The 8,047-nt window shown below is 45.5% G+C and overlaps 1 long non-coding RNA gene across 1 annotated transcript; it reads left to right on the forward strand.

Annotated features, from left to right (window-relative positions):
• The first annotated feature begins 2,534 nt into the window (after window positions 1–2,534).
• Window positions 2,535–4,743, forward strand: LOC310694065. Its single transcript, XR_014519514.1, has 3 exons — window positions 2,535–2,667; window positions 3,603–3,759; window positions 4,634–4,743. It is a non-coding gene; the product is annotated as an uncharacterized lncRNA (long non-coding RNA).
• The last annotated feature ends 3,304 nt before the right edge of the window (window positions 4,744–8,047 follow it).

Genomic DNA, 8,047 nt, shown 5'->3' on the forward strand with positions numbered 1-8,047 from the left:
GCAGAAATGGGTACCGTAATAACATTTGCTGTTCAACTTCATGTACAAAAGGCTCTGTTTGAGTAGGAGCAAGTTTATGAGACTAAGCTAGCCAAGGAGGGAAAATGGGGAGGTGGGGGAGAGGGGGAGAAAATATATTTAAATGAGGAGTCCTGCTCCTCTGTGTGGAATTTCCACTGTTTTGGAAAGAAGCAAAAAACAACAACACACACTTTAACCACATGAAAATGAAGGGAAGAACAAAGGCAGTTAGCATTTTTTGACATAATTTGTAAGGAAAGAGCCCCCCCCCCCCGTGTGTTTTAGTTTTAAGGCCCAATTCAGTTAGGCTCAAACAATAGCAATTTTTTTTTTTTGATCAGCTAAAAAAGTCCCCCAATTAACTAGGCGTTTTAAAAAGCACTAAATACAAAGAAAGGCCAAACAGCCAATAGCAAGCACCCTCCTAAGTGCAGGCATTTCCCATTTTCTCTTTCTGAGGACGGAATTAGGAAAGAGGCAAAAATTATCAGAAATTCTTTTCCTGGCTTTAAAAATTAATAATAATCCCTGCAAAAAACTTCTCCTCAGAGAAATTCAGTCACCCACCAGAAAATCATGTCATTGCTTCTCCAATTTGACTGTCCATAGATTTGGGGCACAGCAGTGGAACCAGTTTTTAATATCATTCAATGTGATTTTAAATATTGCTCAAGGCTCTCCCCCTTTCCATTTTATCCTCACAATAACCTTGTGTGGCAGGTTAGGCTGAGAGACAGTGACTGGCCCAAGATCACTCAGGGAGCTTCAGGGGAGATATGAACCAAGGTCTGTGAGGTCCTTGTCTGACATTCCAACCCAGCCTTTCTCAACCTTGGATCCCCAGATGTTGTTAGACTACAACTCCCATCATCCCTAGTGAGCAGGGCCCGCAGTCAGGGATGATAGGAGTTGTAGCCCAACAACATCTGGGGACCCCAGGTGGATCTAACAAGACTGAGCAGAATGAGTGGGGTTAGGATCCAGTGGAGCTCTGGTTGAGTTGGGAGGTTCCTGGCACAGTTGTACTACTCCTGTGTAATGCTTGCAAATCTATATATATATATATTAAAAAACCCTGTCAAAATACCCATTTCACAGAAAGGAAAATGGATGATGCTTCGAAGCCCCCGTCTGAAAGACAGACCCCCCCCAAAAAAAATGCCAGACCAAAAAACAAGCCACTTCACAAAAACCAGCCTTAAACAACCCCCAAAGTGAAATCCTCAATTTAAAAACCTGGAAGGGTGCAGGGGGGCTGAGGGTGCCATGGTCTCCACAGGCACCTAGCTGGGAACTGCAATCAGATGCTGAGATGCGAAACTCCCTTCAACAGTTCAAAGTAACAGCAGCCGGTCTCTACACGCCTCTGTTTCTTACAGTTGCTAATGGGAGGCTCCAGGAGGTGAATGACACAGAAACCCAAAGAAAGCTGAAACAACAGAACAGTAAATTATTTATTTGTGGTTGGGAGGAGAATGCCTGAAACGTGGCACCCGGCCCTCTCCACTTGGCTGAGAACAATCCACTTTTGTTATCCTTTCACAAAAGAGAACTTTCCTTGCCTTTCCTTTCCTTTTTTTTGTGAGCAACAGAAAAAAGGGTTTGGATGCAGAAGTAGGTTTTGGAGAAAGGTGGAGGGAGAGGAAAAAGAAGGTGACATGGTGCTGATTTCAACCACGAATATTCTCAGCAAAGTTTCCAAAACAACTCGTCGCCCCCCAGCCCAGTCCACATCTCTTTATTCATGTCGTTAACAAATACTACAGTGTTAAGGCTGCGTATCAGGTCAATGCAGTGCAAGGGGTTTACAGAAACTAAGAACATACTGTATTCCTTAAAAAATAAATAATCAAATACAGTGTCAGAAATAATGGTGGAAAGAAAAGGTAGCCATTTTTTTACTCTGGAGCATTCTGGGGAGTCTCCAGGCTGAAATGGCTTAACAAGAATTTAAACCAAAAAGATACAACATTATACTGTAGTGTTATAAGAAAAACTGCTCCCTTTCCCTTATGGGGTATTCCAAAGCCCCTATAGAGTCCTTAAGTGGGTTCCCTATCGATAGGAGAAAATAACAGAAGCCAACCAGAGAATACTGAGAAGCAACGTGGACAGTAGGCCTGATCTTTATTAAAGGAAATAAACTGTTGCAGCAGGGTCCCCACTCACCACACACAGGAGGGAGGAGAACCCCGAGCAATGGTGCGCAAGCCCCTATATAGACTTTTGAAATTGCCCACCTGTAGCCCAAGACCACCACCCCAAAACATCCATCACAGGAGGCAGACTCCAGCAGAAATTTGAGTGTGTTGCTTCTCTCCTGTCTGCCAGGATACCTGATAAGGCCTTATCTGATTGCCTTTTCTGGGTGGCCTGGCCAGTCCTTGGAGATGGTAATATCCGCCCTCCCTCCCTTCCCCACAGGTGGGCGGGGTTTGCAGCACCAAGCGAGGCTCACCTGGGCAGGTGCCACCCACCTAGCTGAGCTGGCCTTTGACCCGCCCCCAGCCAGGGAGGACAATGGACGGTCAGCCGGGGGTGGGCCTAAGGCCAAAAGAAAAGAGGCTGACCCCTGAGCTCAAGCCTCTTTTGCTGCTCTTCCTTCTGGGATCAGGATCAGGAGCGTATCCGGGCGGCCGGACTGAGGTAAGTAACCGGCATTCTTTATTTTGCTTGCATTTGGGTGGCGGGGGGGCATCGCTCCTTCCAGGCGGGCAGCGCGGGGCTCCAGCAAGGCCGCGGCTGGGCCTGCTTGCTTTTTTCGGCGGGGGGGGGGGTGCACCGGGAGGGCGGCACAGGCCTGACTAGGCCTCAAAACACGGCCAAGTGATGGTAAATACTTTGTTCCTGAATCTCTTCTGCATATTGATAAGTGTGTCCAGCTGAACAGATACTTGCCAGACTGTACAGTGGTGCCTCGCAAGACGAAAATAATCTGTTCCGCGATTCTCTTCGTCTAGCGGTTTTTTTGTCTTGTGAAGCAACCCTATTAGCGGATTAGCGCTATTAGCGGTTTAGCGGCTATTAAAGGCTCAGCGGATTAGCTGCTAAAAGGCTATTAGCGGCTTAGTGGCTTAGAAAAAGGGGGGGAAGCGAAAAAAAATGCAAGACTCGCAAGACGTTTTCGTCTTGCGAAGCAAGCCCATAGGGGAATTCGTCTTGCGAAGCACCTCCAAAACGGAAAACTCTTTCGTCTAGCGAGTTTTCCGTCTTGCGAGGCATTCGTCTTGCGGGGCACCACTGTATTTGAAAAGGGAGGAATAAGCCCCTACAGTCAAAAGTCAATTGGAAAGGTTTTCTCATTTCCTTCCTCCTTGCAGAGAAATATTTGAGGTCAATTTGGGAGAGTCAAAATGGCTTCAGGATTGTTCTGCTGTACTATTTCAGACACATGGTTTATATACTAATGTATGTTTTTGCCTTGTACATTTATAAACATTTATTTTATATTTGAGACCATAGAATTCTAATAACAATAGGAAGCAAGCCAAACAATATATCAGAAATTAGACAGATGATAGATGAAATCATCTGTGTTCATCTACTGTATTTACATTTGTGATGTTTTTATTCTTTTTCAGAAACCACCATAGAACCATGATTGACAGGCAGTACAAACATACATACGGGATGTTAATATTGCAAAAGGAAAAAATGCCCTCCCATCTTTCCTTCCTGGGGAGGTCTCTTCCAAGGAAAGTGCTGTTTCGGAAAAGGTCCAATTTTCAGGCACAAAGGGTAGGATTTGTAGATTTTGACACAACTCTGCATATAATAAAGAGAACTGGCAAACCAGAGCATAAGATCCCTTCCTGTTGAAAGGGAAAACTGATGCCAGCTTGGAGCAGCTCTGTGAAAGCTGGGACTGCAATAAATTGCACTGTGTAATGGTAATTATACTATGCGTCATTGCCATATAAAAGGCTCTGATTAGATAATGACAGGCAGATAACATAAAACCATCTTTGCATGCTCTTGCAGATTGCAGGGCAAATACATGTAGCATGTTCAAATAAAGATAAAGATAGAGATAACACCCCAGAATTTATCTAGTGTTGAAAAATAAATCGAGCCTGTGGGTAGTGGTAGAATTCACTCTTGCAAAAGAAGTCTAGACAGTAGGATGACCAGTACATCACTGCTCTAGGCAAATACCTCCCTACATTTTGCTCTTTCACCCTCACCCAGGCCCAGCAAATGGTGAGTGGTGGGTTACTTCTCTTCCCCACTACCCTCCCTGTTCCATAAAAGGAAAGGCTGATGTGACCACAGACTTTGATACACACAACCTCATTAGTACAACTGGCACATTTGTTATGATAGCTAACAGAGAAGAAAAGAGGGCTCTTCTATTGGACAACTTAGAACTTGGGCTCTCAGCATGGGTGTTCTGATTTGTGGAAAGCTAGTAGCCAAATCTAACAGTGCATATTCTTGCAAGTTAGCATGAGAAGGGGTTAAGACAACAAAGCTGTATTTCTGATAGGCAGAGACCCAGATGGTAGAAATGTAATTGGTAGTGAGGGCTCTGTGTTATGTCATTTCCCCTCCTCTCTTGAGTGGGAGGAATCAAGAAGTATTTCCTGTTTCCTTTCTCTTTTTCTTTGACCAGCGATGGAAGCAGATGTATGTCCAACTGCTCCAGTCTCAGGCACATGCCTGAGGCTGTTTCTATAGAAAGTATACTTTGCCTGTGTTTACTTTCCTGCTGTTGCTGTTGAAAATGAATGCAAGCCTAGGAGTAAGTAAACCATATTTTAAACTTACTTCTCAGTCTCTTGTCTGATTCTTTGTTAAACGGGGTAAGAAAAGGGGGAGGCACCTTTCTTTGCAGCTGGACTTAATTAAAAGAAGTCTTCACAGCTTATTCCTCTATGTTTTCCATTTTTCTGCTAAGGATGGGACTTTAAACTCTGCTCTGTGTATGTTCAACCCACACATGTGGGAGCCTGGAGGGATAAACCGCAATATATCCTCTCCTACCTATTAAAACACACCTCACATGATTAAAGGCTTTATTCTAAAATTCAGTACAGCATCCCAACATAGGTTGGGCTACTGGTTACAAGTTTGTGAGACACAACACAGCTCTACAATACGTGGCTAGGTGTAAGCCACTCAGACTCCCCTTCTGAAGAGCAGGGTGGGCACAGGGTGGTTGTTTTCCTGAGTCTTGGTGCTGGAGAAGGAAGAGGGCATTCCTGCAAGTGGGCAGAGTTTTCAGGGGCGGCTGGCACTGACACACTCACCTTCACATCCTTGGAAATGGAAGTGGAAATTATCTATCCTTAAGCATCTCCTCTGAGAGGGATGGCTCCTCATTGCTGAGGATAGTAGCTGGATAGAGTATCCGATGACACTGAGACAGGCTGCTCTTCTGACAACCCTTCTCAAGACCCTGGTCTCTATTTTCCAAGCTGCTAAGGCCCTCCCTGGCAGAGCCAGCCTGGCAGGACCCAAGTTCGAGAAACACTGCACTAGGGCCTTCCCTTGGGTCAGGCTACTTACTCCAACTCCCCGATCTCCTCCCACTCCTCCTCATTGTCTGACCACTCCCTCCACAGTGCCTCCATGGGACTCATGGCACATGGTGCAAACGGACGGGTGGAAGTAACCTGGTGCATTGGCCGGCACATTTGTGCCACATCAACGTCCCAATCACCTCCCCTTTTCTCCTGGGAAGCAAGAGCAACCCACGTTGTTACAGAATTGTATGACCACACCTTGGCTGAACCAGATACAGCAGGCTGTGTGTGGAATATTTCGGCATGTGCACTTGACCCCACATGGAAGGTTCTGGAACAGTGGAACATGAGGAGGCCGTGTGGCAGCCTCCCAGAAAGGGCTTCCTGGAGCAACAACAGAGAAAGCAAAGAGATACCAACTGTGTCAATCATGAAAAAAGATCTCCTTCACCTTAGGGAGCAATCAGCAGTTCTTCAAAGGGGAAAAACAACATCAATTTATTCTTGTGAACTTGCTTTTATTAAAAAGGAAGAAAATGGGGGGGTACCTCTCTCTCTCTCTCTCTCTCACACACACACACACACACACACACACACACACAAAACTACACTCCAGGGAATAGGCTGTGGGTGTGTAAAGGGCAAATTGGAAAGCTTTTCAGCTCCAAGAATTTTGGAACTCTTGGTAACCACTGCTGAATATATATATATGCTCACATACACCACCTGAAGGTGTGTTTTGCAACACGTTTCATGGAAATAACTAGTAAAGACTGGCTTAATGGCAGAGGGGAGAATACAGGAGTCTAGGCAAGGATGTTGGGCCTTTTGCTGTTCAAGGAAAACTCTCCCTGCGGGAAACGGGAGGTGAGCAAAATAATTTTAACAGCACAGAGTCAAAAAGAAATGCACAGGGCTCGTTTTTATTACTCCTGATGTTCTCTTTAATAGTGTGAAAAATGCTTTTTATTTCTTGCCTCTTTAATAAGCCAGCTTCCTCATAGGAGATTTTGGCTAGGAGCCTGCATACAGTGGGTTTTTAAAGTAGCCTAACTGGGAGCCAATATGCAGCCTTTGCTTAGCAGGGATGGCAGAGGAATTCAGTTTGGCTCGCATTTTATTGCAAACCTGCCTAACTTGCACTTCACGAAACAATCCAAGTGCCAAATGCAGCTCCTCCAAATGTTGCAATGCAGATTTCCAGCCAAAACAAGCATCATATTAGGGAAACGTGTCACAAAAATGTATCATATTAAGGAAATCTGCTTGCAAAAAACAAAAACAAAACAACGCCATGTGTGTTCTGCAAGACTACATGCAGGAAAATGTATGCTAGGAGAAATGTGCACTGAAAGGCAGGTGTCTTTTTGTGGGGGGGCTTAAAAAGCAACAGCAACCCTGCAAAGTGAAGTGGGAATGTGGTAGACTGAATTTAAGGTGGGGGGGGGGATGGGAAGAAACCAAAATGGACAGCTTTACAACTCAGCCCTAAACACTTTAACTTGGGAATGAGCCCCACCAAGTGCAATGTGACTTATTCGCCAGCAGAGAGAAGTCAGCGAAGGCTTTTGAATAAGTGGCTGCTGCAGCTTGGAGTCAGTTCCCCCTCCCCTGCCACGGACTGGTTTTTGCTGCTCCCCAGGGCGAGAGGCCATGTGCAGTCCCTGCCTGACCCTTGTCAGGACTTCAGCCAGGAGCCTCTTACACTGGACTGCAAGATGGAGCATCTTCCACAGCTGTGGAAGTGAGAATGGGGTGAGCCGTAAAGAGTTCCCAGGATGTAGTAAATATTGTCTTCCATTGTTATGGGTTGGAGTGAAGAATTCTCCCTTTGCCCTGTTTTTGCGGTTACTTTCAATTTCCTGTGCTGCGTGTTAGCATGCTGATCAATAAACAAAGTTGATATGTTTGATATAGAAAAACTATTGCTAATATTTATTAAATAATAATCAGAGAATCCCTTTTGGACTTTTTATGTAAAAAGGAAAATTAATTAATCTATTTGGGATGGAAGATTGGGAAAACCTTGCCTAACAGAAAGTAGATCAGGTTGGGTGGTGTTCTAGTGTGAATATTTTGAATATTTTAAGTAACTGACAGATGAAAAATCGGAAGTCTTTTTTATTTTTCTTCTCTTTCCAAAGTGTTGGGTATGACCCATAAAAGCCTATACAGCTTAGGTCCAAGCTATTGAAAGACCACATTCCCTCATACAAACCTGCTGCCCGGGCTCTGAGATCCCCCCTCCCTCATTTTTAGCTGTTTTTATTTTATCTATGGGCAGGGGCGTCACAAGAGGGGGGGCGGTGCGCCCTGGGTGTCATGCCTAAGGGGGGGGGTGACAAAATCTCCCTGGGTGGATTGGTGTTGTGGTTCTCGCACCCCCAGCTGGCATATTTTTGTGATCGGCGCAATTGTCCCCGCGAAAATCTGCCCGTTGATCACGCAAATCCTGGTGGTCGGCGTTTGCACCCCCCGGCAGTGGGTGGTTGCACCCCCGGTGGGTGGTGGGTGCTCCCCGGTGCTGTGCGAGGATTGCAGCGGCAGCAGTGTCCCCCGCG

This window comes from Podarcis liolepis (assembly GCF_965112155.1).
Source record: "Podarcis liolepis genome assembly, chromosome: 15".
NCBI classification, from domain to species: domain Eukaryota; kingdom Metazoa; phylum Chordata; class Lepidosauria; order Squamata; family Lacertidae; genus Podarcis; species Podarcis liolepis.